At 42.8% G+C, this 17,216-nt stretch overlaps 1 protein-coding gene across 11 annotated transcripts in view; it reads left to right on the plus strand.

The window, feature by feature from the left end:
- Positions 1–17,216, plus strand: part of SEPTIN9 (septin 9) — a 268,264-nt gene that overhangs the window by 197,793 nt on the left and 53,255 nt on the right. Inside the window, exon 1 of one of the 11 annotated variants that reach the window (XM_020785976.3) lies at positions 12,063–12,255. The exons of 7 other annotated variants lie outside the window; for them this stretch is intronic. The gene's annotated coding sequence lies outside the window, so the exon portion shown is untranslated. Of the gene's footprint in view, positions 1–12,062; positions 12,256–12,958; positions 13,171–17,216 lie in introns of those variants that run through there. 3 more of the 11 variants (XM_020785977.3, XM_078385989.1, XM_078385990.1) reach the window with 3 other exon arrangements.

Consider the following 17,216-nt stretch of genomic DNA (forward strand, 5'->3'; position numbering starts at 1 on the left):
CAGGAGTGTGCTCAGGACACAGGCTTTATGGACCTGGATCTTGGTATATGCTGTCAGCTTCTTATTGAGCCATACTCTCTTTGTAAGTCTAGAGAACATGGTAGCTGCTTTGCCAATGCGTTAGTCCAGCTCAACATCTAGGGAGAGAGTGTCAGAGATTGTTGAGCCAAGGTACACAAAGTCATGAACAACCTCCAATTCTTGCATAGAGATGATAATAGAGGGAGGTGAGTCCATGCCCTGGCCCATGACTTGTGTTTTCTTCAGGCTGATTGTTAGTCCAAAGTCTTGGCAGGCCTTACTAAAACGATTCATGAGTTGTTGGAGGTCTTCAGCAAAATGAGCAACAATGGCTGCATCGTCTGCAAAGAGGAAGTCCCGCATGCATTTCAGTTGGACTTTAGTCTTTGTTCTCAATCTAGAGAGATTAAAGAGCTTTCCGTCTGATCTAGTCCGGAGATAGACACCTTCTGTTGCAGTTCCAAAGTTCAGCATGACAGCAAAAAAGATCCCAAACAGGGTTGGTGCGAGGATACAGCCCTGTTTTGCTCCGCTTTGGATGTAAAAGGGATCTGATGTTGAGCCATCAAAAACTACAGTGCCCTTCAGTTCCTCATGAAAGGACCTGATGATGTTAAGGAGTCAAGGTGGACATCCAATCTTGGGAAGTATTTTTAAAAGGCCATCCCTGCTAATCAAATCAAAGGCCTTTGTAAGATCTATGAAAGCCACTAACAGTGGCTGTCGTCATTCCCTACATTTCTCTTGCAACTGTCTGAAGCAAAATACCATGTCAGTGGTGGATCTATTTGCTCAATATCCACATTGTGATTCTGGATAGACTCTGTCTGCAAGCACCTGGAGTCTCTTCAGCACAACATGGGCAAGCAGCTTCCCTATAACGCTGAGAAGAGAGATGCCGTGGTAGTTAATGCAGTCGCCCTTGTCTCCTTTGTTCTTATACAATGTGACAATGTTTGCATCCTTCATGTCCTGTGGTACTCCACCTTCCCTCCAGCAAAGACAAAAGACTTCATACAGCTCGGTGGTGATGATCTCTTTACAACACTTCAACAGGGATGTTATCCTTTCCAGGTGCCTTGCCAGAGGTGAGGGTATCCAAGGCCACTTTTATTTCTGCTAAAGTTGGTTCGCTGTCCATCTCTTCCAAGATAGGCAGGCACTCGATGTTATTTAATGCCTCTTCGGTTACTGCATTCTCTCTGGAATATAATATAGCTCAGAGTAGTGCTGCACCCAGCATTCCATCTGCTGTGCTCGGTTCTGGATGATCACGCCTGTAGCAGACTTCAAGGGAGCAGATTTCTTCTGCATTGGACCTAAAGCCTGATTGATACCACCATACATTCCCTTGATGTTACCTGTGTCCACTGCTATCTGTATCTGAGAGCAGAGCTAAAGCCAATAATTGTTGGAACATCTCCTGGCAGCCTGTTGGATTTTGCTGTGAGCAGTTCGAAGATCCTGCAAGTTGTACTCACTAGGGCAGGCTTTGTATGCTGCTAGAGCTCTATCCTCAATGGCTGGCATTAACTCCTCTGAATGGGCTTGGAACCAGTTTGCCGTCTTTTTGGTCTTCTTGCCATTGTGTATTAAAAACAGTGTTCTTGAAATGTTCCCATCATTCAGATGCATTTGCATCAGCCGGGCCTGGAAGGGTTTCCTCAAGGGCTTGGGCAAATTCCTCCAATTTTATTTGATCGTGATTCTTGCTGATGTCAATACGTGGTCTTCCTTCCTTTTTTGTGTGATACAATCTCTTTGTTCACAGTTTTCTTCTACTACAAACCAGGGAGTGATCAGTATCACAACTAGCACTCTGGAAACTGCATGTGATCGTAATGCTAGGAAGGCTAGAACGTCTAGTGAGGATTAAATCGAGCTGATGCCAATGCTTGGATCTTGGATGTCTCCAGGAAACTCTGTGTTGAATATTCATATTAAAGAACGTGTTTCTGACACAAAGACCATAATAACAGCAAAACTGCAGCAAGCGTTGGCTATTTTCGTTCATCTTCCCAGTGCCAAAACGGCCTAGACAAGTGGGCCAAGAATTGTGATCAGCACCAACTCTAGTGTTAAAGTCTCCAAGAATGAACAGTGGCTGTCTCTCAGGGACCTTTTTGATAGTAGCTGCCACATTGTTGTAGAATTTGTCTTTGACTTCTGTTGTGGATGATAGTGTTGGTGGATATGCACTAATGGGGGTGACCAGTCCTGCTGATTAGTGGAGCTGCAGAGACAGGATTCTCTCACTCCCCACAGTAGGTGGAATGAAGGATCTCAGCAGAGTATTTCTGACTGCAAAGCCAACACTATATTCCCTGATCTCATTCAATGGTTTCCCTGCCAGAAGAATGAGAAGTTTTTTTCTTTGACAGATTCTGAGTCTGGTTATCTTGTCTCTTGCAGGGCAACAATGTCCATCTGCAGTCTACTCAGTTCCATGTCAATGACAGCTGTCTTGCGCACATTGTCTATTTCCTGGAAGTCATCAGAAAAGCTGTCATCAGAAAAAATGGAGATAAACTGACAAAAACAACAACTAAAGCATACCTAAGTGCACTTAAGCTGATTGAACCTCTTTTAACTTAACAGTATTAAGCCAGTTGAAGTTTAAATGTGCCTGTTGGAAGCCTGTGAATTGCATTTAGGCAGTGAGATGATACATTTTTTTGGAGCATGGGTTGTTAAATTAGAAAGATAAAAAAAGTTCCTAAGCTTTAACTAATTAAAAAACTGTAACTTCATTAAACAATTATAAAGTCCTGAAGTCTTTCCAGTGTATAGAGTCAGATCCTATGAAAGCAATCTTCTTGCTCCTTTTCTACTTTAATTGATATGAGTGATGTTAAAATGCACGTTTGTTTTTGGGATCCTGTAATTTCTGCCAGCATTGTATGTAAAGGAGCTAAGAGTCCAAAGGCAATTTCCACTATGGTACAAAAGATATAGAAGAAGAGCAAAGTTGCCACAACATGGAGGTGTAGTGACTTTTCTCTGTGTCTTCTTCAACTGCTTTGTACAAATCTAACATGGTTTAATCTTCTGCTGCCTGGTTTTTCTCCTTAACTTAAAACCCCAATGATAGCTTTTCAGATGGCACTTCAAAGCGAAAGGAGTTCTCCAAACTGTGATGATGACAGGGAATTTAAGCCAGTGTCTCTTTCCAAAGGCAAAATGATCTCAGGGTACAGGAAATTCACTGGATTTCTGGATTTTCCCTTTTGAGTGTGGAGTGCAACCCTATTTGTAAATATAACCCTCTAGGTGGCAAGCTGGCAGAACTCCATAGACTTCAGTGGACTTTCTCTGAATGTTTACTAGGTGTACCTGCAATACCAAACTGTGCTCTGTGGCTCACACACTTGTGTTTTGTTGGGAAAAGGAAGGGCTGAGCTGCCCTCTGGAGGTGAGAGACTGTCCTAATTCATCAGTGTATTTAATCTTTCCACAACCTCTGTATGAACAAGCATAGCAAAGCAGACTTGCAACAGAAGGATCCCGTTTGGGAAATCCCTGTTGAATTGGTCAGTTCAGAATTGCTCCCCCTAAACAGTTCTGAACTTGATTTCATTTTGATTACATTTTCTTGGTTCATTACCCATCATCCCCACTCTTTTATACTGAGCAAAGAAAACAAAACAACCCCCCTCAAAAAAAAAACCCCAGATTATTTAACGTCATTTACAGGGTCATACAATTTCTATAGAAATGTATATTTCGCATTTGATCCACTGTTCTGTTCTTCTACCACATCCAGCAGTGAGCAGCACTGAAGAGATAGTTGTTGGTTTTCAGTCTGGTCTATATCAGGGGACGGTTGCAGCTCTTTCCAACATCAGGCAGGTGTAGTGGGGGATGGCGTGGGGAGGAGGAAAAGGAAGCCACAAATGGGCCATGTAAAGAAGACCCAGGAGCCTTTTGGGGGGGGGGAGGGGGTGTTATAAAAACAGGTAGGAAGTCTTTATAGGTAGGTGTTATTGTAACTTAGATAGTTGTTCAGAGCAAAAAATCAGCTTCTTAAAATCAAAGTAAAACTCAAAAGGTGCCAAACAATCTCAGTCGGGAGTTGAGTTTGTGCCAAGAAAAGCAAACGTGTTTACGTAAAACAAAAAGCATTGCACTCTTGATTATCTGGCACTGCCTGTGTCTGAGTCACAGGGGAACCTGAGCCACAGGGCACCTTTTTAATACTGTCTGGTTGAGCTGTTAAAGCTGCAACATCATCAGCATGGAAATCATTTTCATAAGGTACATATATAGTGACAATCTGCTATTATGGGCCACTTCACTCTTTTTATTCCACATCTTATTGCCCAGCAGATCTAGATGCTGCCTCATATGAATATTATATGCTCTCCAGGAGCTCCAAAACTGAATCCATAAGTTTTATAAACATGATCCAGCATAGGTTTGGAAGTAGTTGATTGTCCAACTCTTCCCTCTTCCCTCTCTGCAAAATCAGGATTGCTCCACCCAAAGCATTTTTTTCCTTTATGTATTCATTATGGTTGTGAATTAAATCCTTAGCATTCTATGAAAAGACATAACGTCTGCAGTATTATCTTGAGGCCTTATGGAGGGATGCTTTGTACACTGTATAGTGGATGTCACCTGCCAACTGCCTGGGGCATACATGGACCAAAAGTCCATTATCTACATTTCATTGACAGAGGCATTGCTTTGCATAGAGAAGGCCCTGGAATCATTACTGGACATAAGGATGAGAGAATAGGAATAGGCTGGCTGAGTGGTGCTGTGACCTGTTTGCTCTGGCTTTCCAGCACCCACTGCATACTTCGTTGATGCCAACAAGACTGGTCCTTCTTGGACTCTGCCTCATTGAATGGTCACCCTCTTCCTCATAGCTGAGGATCAAGTTGGAAGAGCCAACAGAGTTGGTCCCATCTCTGCAGTTTCATGTTTTCAAAGGCAGTTTTCAAAGAGGTCATAATGTTAATCCGTCTCAGCATAACAAAAAAGGATTAGGGAAGAGGAGTCTTATGGCACCTTTAAGAATAATAGATTTACTTTTAGATGAGCTTGAGAAATTATTATTTTTTTTAATCTCAGCTTTCAGAATTCTACAGCTAGGATAGCTGTTGGCATTGGGAATATGGGAGCTGTCGTCCTCCTCCAGTAAAAGTAACATTTCCCATCTCTTGTTAAGAATACCTCACTCTGGAGTTAGCAGAAAATGCTGAGCCTAGTACAGTGGTGCCACGCTAGACAGTTACCCCGCATAACAGTTTTTTCGCTAGACATGGACTTTTTGCGATTGTTTTAGCGATTCGCAAAACAGTGATTCCCATGGGGGAATTTCACTGGACAATGTTTGGTCCCTGCTTCGCAAACCGATTTTCGCTAGACAACGATTTTGACAGCTCCCTCTGTGCTTGCAAAACAGGTGTTTTCGGGACCTAAGCTTCGCAAGACAGCTATTTAAACAGCTGATCAGCTGTTCATAAAGTTGCTTTCGTATGTCGATCTTCGCGAGACAACAATGATTCTTCCCCACTGAAATGCATTAAACAGCTTTCAATGCATTCCAATGGGGAAATGCTTTTTGCTAGATGATGATTTCACTAAACAGCGATTTCAGTGGAACGTATTATCATCGTCTAGTGAGGCACCACTGTAGCTTCCTTGCAAGGAAAGTAGAGTTAGTGTAAACACTGACCAAGGGCAATACATTTTAATAATGTGAATCTGAAAAGTCAACTCCAGGTTGTTCCATAACCGCATGTTGGTTCTGGCAAGTACTTCTCCTTTGTGGATTTTCCTCCCATGTTAAATACAACCATGCAGAAATTCTTTCCCTCTCCTTCTCTTCTCTTTTTTAAAAATAAGGAAAAAGCACAGTTTTTAAAGCTTTCCCCAGGAGAAAATGGCCCTTAAAGAAGTTTGAGAGTCCACAGTAAAATATAGGATTAATTTTGATAGCCTTTCCCATCATAGCATGAATTGCAGTTTTTAATATCTGGAGAATGCTGGGTTGGGGAAGGCTGATAATAATAATAACAACAACCATTATTATTGTGGTTGAATGAGTCCTTCAGGAGTCTAGAAGCCATTTCTACCATTCACTTTACTTAGTAAATCCTGTTCCATGGCTACATCAGTGTTGCTGGAGGGAAACGGGAGTGATATCCAGAGCCTCATGGTGCAGTGGTTAAACTGCTGTATTGCAGACAAAACTTTGCTCACAACCCAGGTTCAATACCAGGTAGCCAGCTCAAGGTTGACTCAGCCTTCCATCCTTCCGAGGTCGGTAAATTGAGTACCCAGCTTTTTGGGGTGAGGCAATGTGTAACCTGAATAATTACATTTTACTGTCCAAATAATGCTATAAGCACTATGGGGCAGTAGATAAGCAGCACACTTTGCTTTGCTTTAGTAGATTTTCATTTGTTTTTGACAGGGGGGAAACTGGTCTCAGATTGGATAGATCCAATCTTTCTTTCCCTACCAGAATTCCCACCTCCTGACTCTGTTCACATTTCTCTTTCCAGTTCTGCCCCTTATGGTCCTGCCATAGCAAAATCTCTCCACAGAATCTCTGGAACAAAAAAGGCAGTTTAGGGGGAAAGAACACTCGTATTCATGTGATAACATGAGTAACACATACATGAATATTTATTTAGTCATATCCGTAAGATCAGTTGCATATGTACATAGGTGATTGCAAAAGTAGCGTTAACAGGTGGAATGTCCCCCCAACTGTCTTCACACCTTCTGAATTTCAACACATGCGATTGCTGGTCTTCAAATATAGAGTAATCAGCTGAAGAGATAGCAGATTATACATGTGAGATGCCTCCCCCAGCTGTAATTTGAAGATGGTTCTTAATTTTGTCAGCCTAGGTTTTATGTAAGTTATACATAGCAATGAGAAGGTAGGGTTGTCATTTATTTAGGAATATGAGTAATAATTAATAATAACATGGTCACTTCACACATTGCCACTGCCAGTATCTCTTTGAGGGGAAAGGAATATATAAAGCTGCTTTATGCAGTGTCAAATTTTGTTCACAATATCCTAATATTGTTTGCTTTGACTGGCACCAGCTCTCCAGGATCTTGGCTAGAGGGGAGTCTCTATCAGTCCATGCTCTTGGAGATCTTCTTAGTTAGAGAATATGCGAGTGGCTGAACCTGAGACCTTGTGCTTGCAGAGCAAAATGCCCCAGCACTGAACTATGGCCCTTCCTGTATTGGATTTGTAAGATTGAACAAGGATTGTTTTCCAGTGTTTTTCTTCGCTCCTTGACTCTGCCTGCTATCTTTGCCACTATCTCTAAATGTATCCAGAAAGTTAACTGTCTTCTCTGGAAAAGCTCAGCCACTGACATACCACAGATAGGCCAAAATGCAGTTAATTTCCTGTTTAAACAGAATAATGACATCCATAGTTTGGCCTAATGGCCTTTGACTTATTTATCAGTTAGCCCTCCCATTTCTCCTCTTCTGAAAACTCAAATTTCATGTGATCCCCCTGCTGAATTACTACAATGAAACTAGTCTAGCTGTTCCCTGGGTTTTAAAATGGTAGGTTTGTTTGTTATGCAGGATAAGAGTATAGAACTGTGGAGAAGGAAGAGACCCAAGTGAGCCCAACTCCCTGACACTACAGGAAAACGAGAGCTGAAGTACTGCTAACTTTCATTGTCCTCTTTCATGACAGTCATATATAAATATGTTAAACTCTACTGGGCCAGGACAGAAATCTGTGGCACCCCGTTTGTCCTTTCTTTCCAGAATGCCAAGGAATCATTGTTCAGCATTTTTGTATGGTCTGTCAACTAGCTACAAACTGCCCTATCAATAGCATTGTCTAACTTAACTTTCATCATTTTAACTACAGCAGGAATGGGCAATTAATTTCTATTGGGGGGGACACATGAAAAATCTGAACTGTGTTCAGGGGCCAAACCAACTTTACTTAAAAATAAAATGAAACTGTAATATTATGATTGTTTTTATTTTAAACTTGTTAATCTTCACAAATACTAAAGAGGCTTTTTGCGGTTTGTTAAGATGATCATCTGATCAACTTTAGACAAAAAGCTATAAATGGTTTTGATGTTCAAAACTGTCCACGGGCCGGACAGGAGTGGCTCATGGACCGTATGTGGCCCTCAGGCGGCACTTTGCCCAGGTCTGAACTGCAGGAATATCATGGGGGAACCTTGTCAGCATTGTTGAAGCAAACATATGTTACATACACAACATTCTGCTGATCTACCAACCATGTACCTGTAACTGGAGAGAGAGAGAGAGAGGTTAATCTGTCTTGCCTTTTAAAAAAAAAAATCATGTTGGCTCTTAGCAATCAAAGCGTTCTTTTCTAAGTGCTAAGAGAACATTAGTTTAATCATCTGTTCTACAACCTTCCCTCCTATCAAGGTAAAGCTAAAGCTGATTGGCTTGTTTCCACTTTTCAAAGACAGGACAAAATTTACTTGCCTTTGGTCTTGAAGTATTCACGTGTTCTCCAAGAATTCTTCAAAGATTGTAGACAAATTGCACCTGCAAATTCCTTTATGACCTTTGGATACTTTCATCTGGCCTTATAGACTTTAAATTATTTAAAAATGAATTCTAGGTGTTCTGTACCTCCTCCTTAATTATTTTGGATAATGCCCCCCTTACTGCCTCTTTTATTTACTTCTGTTGGGTTGAACACTGCTTTCCTTTTGGGAGAAGACAGAAGCAATATAAGTGATTAGCAATTCTCTCCCTGACCCATTAGCCTTCAACAGGTGGAGCCTTCACTGCATAGATATACAGTAATGAAAAAACTTAATCTGTTGAATTTCTGATTCCACAAAGCTCCTGAAAATACAGGAATCCTGGAGCTGCTTGTGGAGGGGAAAATCCTAGATACAAATGTGTTTAACATGTGTTAGTGTGAGAAGTTATCATTCTTAAAATTCACAAGTTCTAGCCAGCAGAATTTGACCCAATTTACTGTTCGTTGCCTTTGTTACTTTCCAGGAATAGAGATCTAACTAGTAGCTTGGTAATACCTTGATAACAATATTACCCAAATTTTCCCTCTGTAATTTATGTAGCCTGTATGACAGCAACCTTTGAAGTTCTCTTTGTTAGTGAATGGTGGGAAGAAAACCAAATTGAAATCATATGTTGGAGTATGACTTTCAGGACCATTGAACAGTCTGGGTATTCTCTCTCTCTCTCTCTCTCTCTCTCTCTCTCTCACACACACACACACACACACACACACACACACACACACACACACACACATTTTTTGTCTTCAGTGCTAACCTACCATTTTCTTGTATTTTCCCAATACATACACATTGGATACAATACCCAAAAGCCAGTACAAGTAGCATTATGTGCTATATGTAAAGAACAAATGATTATTTTTCAAATTTCACTCTAGTCTTACTTACATGCAAACTTGTTCTCTTTCTCCCTGCCCTGCCCCAAACACAGGGGGGGGGTCTTTACACAGGGAAGATGGTTGAAAAGGCAGACAATTTTTGCAAGACGGATTTGTATTTCCAGAGCTACAGTCTTTATTGACTGATAACTCATCAAAGCTTCCATACTCATATTTATTCCAAATTAACACATGCAAATTGAGCCTGACCATGCTTGATCTTATACAATGTAATCTAATGCAAATTTGGGCTCAGTCAGTTTAGACTCACCCAGCTTTGCATAGGATTGAGCTGTTTAGGATTGTATTCTGGAAGCCCAGATTTGTGTTCCAACTGAAGTAGGAAGTGCCTGTGTCCATGTACCCCTCCACAGAAGCCATCTGCAGCTCCCTCCTAGCATTCTAGCCAGTGATGTCCATTCTTGTGGTAAAACATAAGCTTCAGATCTCTCCAGACAGTCAGGTGAGCCTCCAAAACAGATGAGAAGGGTCATGTGGGGAAGCTCCATTGCATGTGTGGAGTTCACTCACGTGACATTGGATATACGTAGCTCCCTTGCATATCCACTCAATGGCTGGAAATGGCTGGCAAGCCTCAATGACTGAAATTCAGTAGTAAGCCACAAGGAGAGCAGGCCCTTTGGCTCAGTAGCAATTTGGCAAGTCAATGCTTATTTAAGTTCCATTGATTCAAGTGGGCCTACTCCTAATTGCAATTTACTAGTGGATTTCAGCCAATGAGTCTTACTCTCAGGGAAGCCTCTGTCCCCTCATTTCCAGACAGAGCACAGTGTTAGGATGTGCATAACCTTTTCCTCTAGTGATGGGGCTTGTGCTCTTTCCCCACTCCTGCTTTCCAAGGAAGTCCAGTGCTCTCCTATTTCACATTTCTAAAGTACCAGGATTCTTTGCAGCATAATCCTATGCAAATTAAATGCACCTTATCCGTGTAAACGCCATCTGAGTTTTTCTGTCTCAGATACAGATTTATGAGTTGAGCAGTTGGGTTCAGAGCTTGGAAAAATTACCTACTTGGATCAAACTTCCAGAATCCTCCAGCCAACATGGCCAGTAGCTATAATTCAAAAATTATTCCCCAACCCCCCCTCCACAAACCATGGGCGAGTGAGAATGGGTTCCACTTCTTCATATGGAAATAGCTTATGTGTGGGTGGGGGGTGTCAAAAAGAGGAGCTTATGTGTACAATAGTGACCTGAGAAGCCTAGAGCAACAATTGTGCAAAGTCAAGTTTTTTCTTGTTATATCATCAAGTCAAAACTGACTTGGAACGATTTAATAGGGCTTTCAAGGTAAGGACTTGCCAGTTCCATTCCGTCAGTGAGCTTCCATGGCTAAGTGGGGATTCGAACTCAGGCCTCTTGAGTCCTAGTCTGTCAATTTAATCTGTGTCTTCCACGTCCATGCCTAAGATTTCTAGCTACTCCCTTTCATGCCCCTTTTTCTTTGTCACTTCCATGTGTGGGAAGAAGCATGCTGACATTTGGACCTATGTACAGTATTCATTCATTTATTCCTCATTCATTCAAAATATTTTAACCCAACTTTCTCCTTAAAAAGGACCCAAGATGGGTTTACAACAATTAAAAGACAGTATTTAATTTAGTTACAGTGAGTATACAACACTGAAAGGATCAGTGAATACAATACAAATATATATATAAGCAACGCTACAACATATTCAGTGCAATAATGTACAAGAATCCAGTTTTAAATCCAGAGTTGGGTACTCTGCAGCCTTTCATTCAGGGAAGGTTGTTAATCTGCTTACAAAAGGACAGTAAAGATGGGGCCAGTTTAGCCTCCTGAGGGAGGGAGCTTCAAAGTCTTGGGAGCAGCAATAGTGACCTAAGTCTTGAATCCATGCTTCGCAAAGTGAAGCCTCCTGATCTTCTGCTGCTTTGATTCAGGAATGTGTCCTACTGTTTTCAGTGGAATTTTGCCCCAAGTCCCAGAATAACAATCATTCTTGGAAAAAGTTTCTTCTGCATAATTACCATGATGACTTGGCCAGTTTAGGTTTTCCTTGATGTGAAAGGGCACTCGCCGCCTGGTTCTCTTTCGGCATTTACTTCAACAAAAATCCTACTGGTCTCAAGGAGTTTTCCTCCTTGAATGTGTGTAGAATTCCAGACCTGGGCTGCAAAGCTAAATATAATACTTACTTACAAGAAATATTGTTGAAATACACGAGATTTAGCTTTTAGTAAACATGTCTGAAGTCAGGATATTGGTTTCCGAGCCGGCCATGTGAAAACCTCTGCTTTCCCCATTCCTAGGGGATCAGGGTGGATTTGATCTCTATCAAATCATGACTAAAATAAAAAGCATCATATATTTTAACAATTTAAATTTTAAAAATTGTGGGTTTTTTTAAAATTTAAATCGTGATTTAAATCAAATTGATTTTTTTAAAAAAAAAATCATTGATTTTTTTAATCCACCGTGCTGGGGATACTCTGCTGCTTTCAGAATAAATTAAGGCAGGTTCTCTCACTTTCTTTTTTTCTTTTGAAAGAGCCCATCTGAACCTTACCCCCTTCTCTGCTGGCTCAGCTCGGCTCCTTCTGCACCCCGGGCAGCGATTACTGTATATTTCCCCCCCCCCCCCCAACTCCGCAGCCCACCTCCTGCTCCTAAAGCCTACCTCGCCTGCCTGGTGGGATGCTCATTATTCACCGAATGACAATGCGCCTTTGATCCTTGACGAGCCTGCTGGGCCATGTGACCCCGGAGGGGGCGGGTCCTCTCGGCTAACACAGCAGCCAGGAGAGAATAAGGAGAGTTTTCAGCTGCTTGGGTGAGTCTCCTCGGAACTGCCTTTGTTCTCCCAGCTAGAATTCCAACTTTGCCGGGCGCCCCGGCGGCGGCATGGCAGAAAAGGGGGGGGGGGAGAGGCGGTGTTTTATTCTTCTTCCCCTTTCTTCCCGCCTCAGGTGGCTTTGCTCATATAGGAGTTCATGCAGGAAGAAAGTGGGGACGGCGTGGAGGGAGGGGGGGCGGCGGCGGGGATGCTGCGTTTCGCGTGGGCTGTGCTTTAGGATCAGGCAGTTGCTTTTGTAAGGAAAGGAGGTTTCCAGCGTCTTTTCCATTCAGGTTGAGGGTGGTTTCGCTGCGGGGTGGGTACGTGGGGTGGTGTTTGTTTGTCTCTCTCTCTCTCCGCCCTCCCCCCCCCCCCGCAATATCCCACCCGGAAACAAGAGTGTAGGGTTTTAGTCCCTTCAGCCTGGACAAGAGGATCGCAATTATGAGCCTCGTGGCTGAGGCCGTATAACAAGAGGGACTGGGGGGGGGGGGGGAGGAGAGAGAGCGCGATTCAGTTTCCATGTCTTGACCAGATTGCTGTGCTGCGGGAAAGAAAAGGGCTTTTGTGCCTCACAGCTATCTCTTTGTAAATATTTGGCCAATGGAGTCGAGTGTGCTAATTTCTGCCTCGGATGAGTCCTTTCCCTGCTTCTCTGCCTCCCACCCCACCCCACCCCCAGCCGACTCCCACCCACCCCCAGCGGACGTTGCACTCTGAAGAGAAGGGACAAAAACTTTACTGTAATTCTCTCCCCCCCCCCCTTTCCACTACCTCTGCGGCAATAACCCACCATCCTTCCCTCCCCTTCTACACTACTTATTATCTAGCCATCTGGCTTGAGAAAGCAGAGTGTGTGAGTGCCTGCATTTTCCTGTCTTTGCAGCACATAAGCCCTGGAAGTAGGAGGAGGTAGGTCTTGGGCTCCTAATACATGTCTTGGCATTTCAGCTCTGCTCACAGGTCCTGCAGGAACTTTTTTCTTTTTGTCCTTCTCAGGGCGTTGCTACATTCGACACGACTTCTGAGGTTTTGCCGCTTTTTGGGGGGACTTCGGAAAGAGACGAGGCTTTCTTCATTTTTATGTGGGTTGGGGAAAAGAAGTTGGCAGACAGATTTCCAAGTGAAATATTTATAGTGATGGACCTTTCGGAGTAGGGAAATCTGAAACTCCTATGAAGCAAAGTACTGTTTGTTTGTTTGTTCATTTTCCCAAGATCCTGTGAGATTGAGGAGTGTGTGAGGCATCCCTTAATCATAAGGGTATGTCTAAAAAGACTCTTTAGTTGATGGAGTAAAATCAGAAGTTATCCACTGATTGCTCAGTAACACCTGTGCCATTTGATCTGTTCCCAGATGAATCTTTACAAACTAGTCTGTTGTTTGTAACACTCATTTTTCCCTTGGGTAAAGTTTGCAGACAGTTCTAGTGTGCATGCAGGCCTTTATGACGAAGCCTAGAGTGTGCCAACTGGAAAGAAGGGGCAGACTGCATAGCAATCATCCCACAGTTTTGTTTCTGTTTAACCTCAAAGCCTGCTTTTCAACCTGTTTCTTTCTAAAGACCTTGATGACACATGGTTTGTATGAAGAAGGGGTGATAGGGATAAACTTCAGCCAGTCCTCTTGCAAGTGCAGATTTTTTTGGGGGGGGGAGGGAAAACCTATCTTGCAAGGCTATATGAGAAGCCAAAAAAAGTAGATTTGAAATTGAATTAAGGCCTTCCACCATTGTGTACTGAAGGAGCAAGAAGGAAGAGACCCCACAGCTTCTAAAACTGTACTTACTGAAGCAGTATGATGGAGTATGGTTGTTCATTTCCAATGGGTGCTCTTTGCGGTCACTTTCTGAATGGGGCTTGTAGGCAGAGAGAGACACACACAGCCTCCTCAAATAGTTTGTGTATTAGCCAAGCCTTTAAAACCTAGTGGGAATGCAAGTTCATCTGGAGGGGGGCCTTGCATCGCTCACTCAAAAGTTGCCTCATGTATGACATTAACTTCCTGGCTTTCATTCTCAGGGGAGAGGAGGAGGAACTTTCCTCCTCTTTGCTCATGCTAGGAAAGCTGAACCGCTTAGAAGCCCCTGCATCTCTCTACAAATCTGAATTTTAAGCCCTTTGTAGCAGAGACCTGTCTTTTAAAATGATTTTGTTTGTATTGCTCTGTATACACTGATCTGTATAGATGGTTATCAAAGCAGGATGCACCGAGGAGATGCCATTCACCTGAATATTTCTGGCATCTAAAATTTGCACAAATATGCATATCCAGTAATCATGGGGTACTTCTGTTGCTGAGGTGCTGTTTTTTTGGGGGGGGAAATCACAAAGGTGAGGTTGGCCTTGCAGACTTGGTGTCACAAAGCCGTGCACTGGCAGCCCAATGGCAAACTGGCTGTAATGACCTACCAGGGGTGGGGAAAACTTTGATCCTCCAGATGTTTTGGCCTTCTAGTTCCATGAGCCCTTGCCACAGAGTGTTCTGAAAGGGGCTGGTGGAGGGCTAAAAGTTGCCCATCCCTGCTGTACACCAACTGAATTGACTGAGGTGTATTTCATGGGGAGATGGTAATACACACGCCAGCAGTGTTGTTCTTTTTTCTTATATATATATATAGTTTAGTTTAGCTAGTTTAGTCTGCTTGTCGTGGGTGAACTGTAGCAGACTTGAAAGTAACCCTATTTCAGCAGCAAGGAAAGTTTCAGGGGAAGGCCTCAGCATGAACCAACTACAGTACTTTGAAATCCATTTGCAAAGTTGACGCTTTCAGAGTTGAGCACAACAGAGATGAAGGCTGTATTATAACTCTTTATCTTTCACTGGGTGTTCCAGTAGATTTGTTGGGCCTTACTTCTCAGAAGACATATATAGAATTAAACTATTCAGAGTGCCTGTTTTCTCCACAGAAAGCTATGTGCTCTTTATCTGGCTTTGCTAATTCAGCAACAATCGAGGAGTGTAGAGGCTACCCACTCTTGCTAAATCCCCCCCACGCACTTTTGGATGGACCTTTTTCTTGTCCACTTTTACATTACATAGTAATGTGCCACATAGATCTTTCGTTCCACTGGGCCTTTTGGCCTCACTTTGTAAGAATATACATCCCCTTTACTTGTGTGCATACTTGTCAGCTAGGTGTGAGTGTAGGCGGTGGGCTCTGATCCTTGACTGATTATACCACAACAAATGTGATGAGTTTCAAGGTGCAACCCGATTTTTTTGCTGGTTTTGCTTCAACAGATGTGCGTGGTTATTCCTGCCATTATTTGGCCATAGACGGCAATGTTGTGAAGACCTCTTTCATTGGTTTGGTTTAAAATGACCTGCCACTGTGTTTGCTTGTTTAACTTTTCTGTCATTCTAGTAAGTGCTGGCCATGATTATGCCAAAACTAGAGAAAGTTACTTTTTTCTGGACTGCAAGATCCATATTACCTGGGGGATTCTGGGAGCTATGATCCCAAAAAGTAACTTTCCCAATCTCCAGATTAAGCACATATAATAAAAATGCACCGACAGCCATCTGGCCTCCCAGTTCATAGAGGCAAGTCTACCTCCATGGCCCTGAGCCATAGAATTCTCCCTTTGTTCTCCCCTCATTGAGCTATTACCCTATGAACAGCTCTTCCTTCATTTCATCTAAGGAGCCCTTTTTTTCAGGTGCCTCTGGATGCTGAAAGGGTGGATAACACATACCTCAGGCCACTATGTGAGAGCTGCTTAGAAAGTGATGATTGGTGTGGGAAGAAAGCAGAATCTCTTCTGTGTTATGTGGTTTCTAGACCAGCCCATTAGTTGACATCCACTGCTCTGGGTGGTTTACAAAATAAGACAAAATCCCTGCCAGGAGCAACCCATATAATACACACGCATCATCATCGTCCATCCATAGAGAGGTTCCCACCCCCACAAAAAAAGAGTTAAGTGTGTAAGATTTGTGAATGGCTAGTGACCGGATGGACTTACGCCATAATGAATTTCAGGATTTTCCAAGGCAGGGAGTACAATCCTGTTAGTATCTGGAAGACAGATGCACATCTCTTGAGTGCTGTGGAGCCAAGCTATGAGAGAAATTAGATGGTGACAAGCCATGTGTAGGAGCAGGGAAGAGAGCTACAAAGGGGAGAGTGCAGGAGAATAGTAAGAAATGGTGAAGCATTACTTTAACTGGCATATCCAGAATGGTTTCTAAGCTGAGAAGGTGCCCCCACACATAAACACAAAGAACTGGTTGTTGTGGGACAATTAATGTAGTAGAAGTCCTTGATGAAGAACTGCAGTGTAGAAAAAGGACGAAAATAGTATGCAAATATAGGCAGGCACAGTATAAGGAAGACAGTGATGAATAAGAGCTGAGGGAGGACTGGAGTTTACTAAACTCATTGGGTAAAAGACAAAAATAAATGCACTCAAGGTTGCTGTGTTACAGCAGAAGTGAAGAATGTGTGCCTGTGAAAGGAGACTGGGAAAGCAGGATTAGGCCTTTGTGTGCCAGTGGGCAGAAAGTTCTTCCCCTTGTTTGTCTGCTTAGCTTTCAAGTCCATTTGAAATCATGTAGGGAAGAGAGACTGGAAACACCTAGAAGTGAAAATAACAGAACACCACTTGCCACCGCATCTGTTCAAACATGTCATCAGTCAACTACAACCCATTTCAAACAATGGCATTTTCCTCACAGGATGTTATCAGCAACAACACTGTTAATATATTTGTCACTCTCAGGACTGTCTCCATTTAATTCTCCTCTGACATCACTGACTCTCCTTTTACCCACAGCCATGTGCTCTCTCTCTCTCTCTCTCTCTCTCTCTCTCTCTCTCTCTCTCTCTCTCTCTCCCCCTCCCCCCTGTGTGTGTGTGTGTGTGTATATGTGTATATATGTGTGTGTGTATGTGTGTATACACACAGAGACACAGACACACACACACATACAGTGGTGCCTTGCATGGCGACGTT

The sequence above is a fragment of the Pogona vitticeps genome, chromosome 2 (assembly GCF_051106095.1).
Source record: "Pogona vitticeps strain Pit_001003342236 chromosome 2, PviZW2.1, whole genome shotgun sequence".
In the NCBI taxonomy this organism is placed as follows: domain Eukaryota; kingdom Metazoa; phylum Chordata; class Lepidosauria; order Squamata; family Agamidae; genus Pogona; species Pogona vitticeps.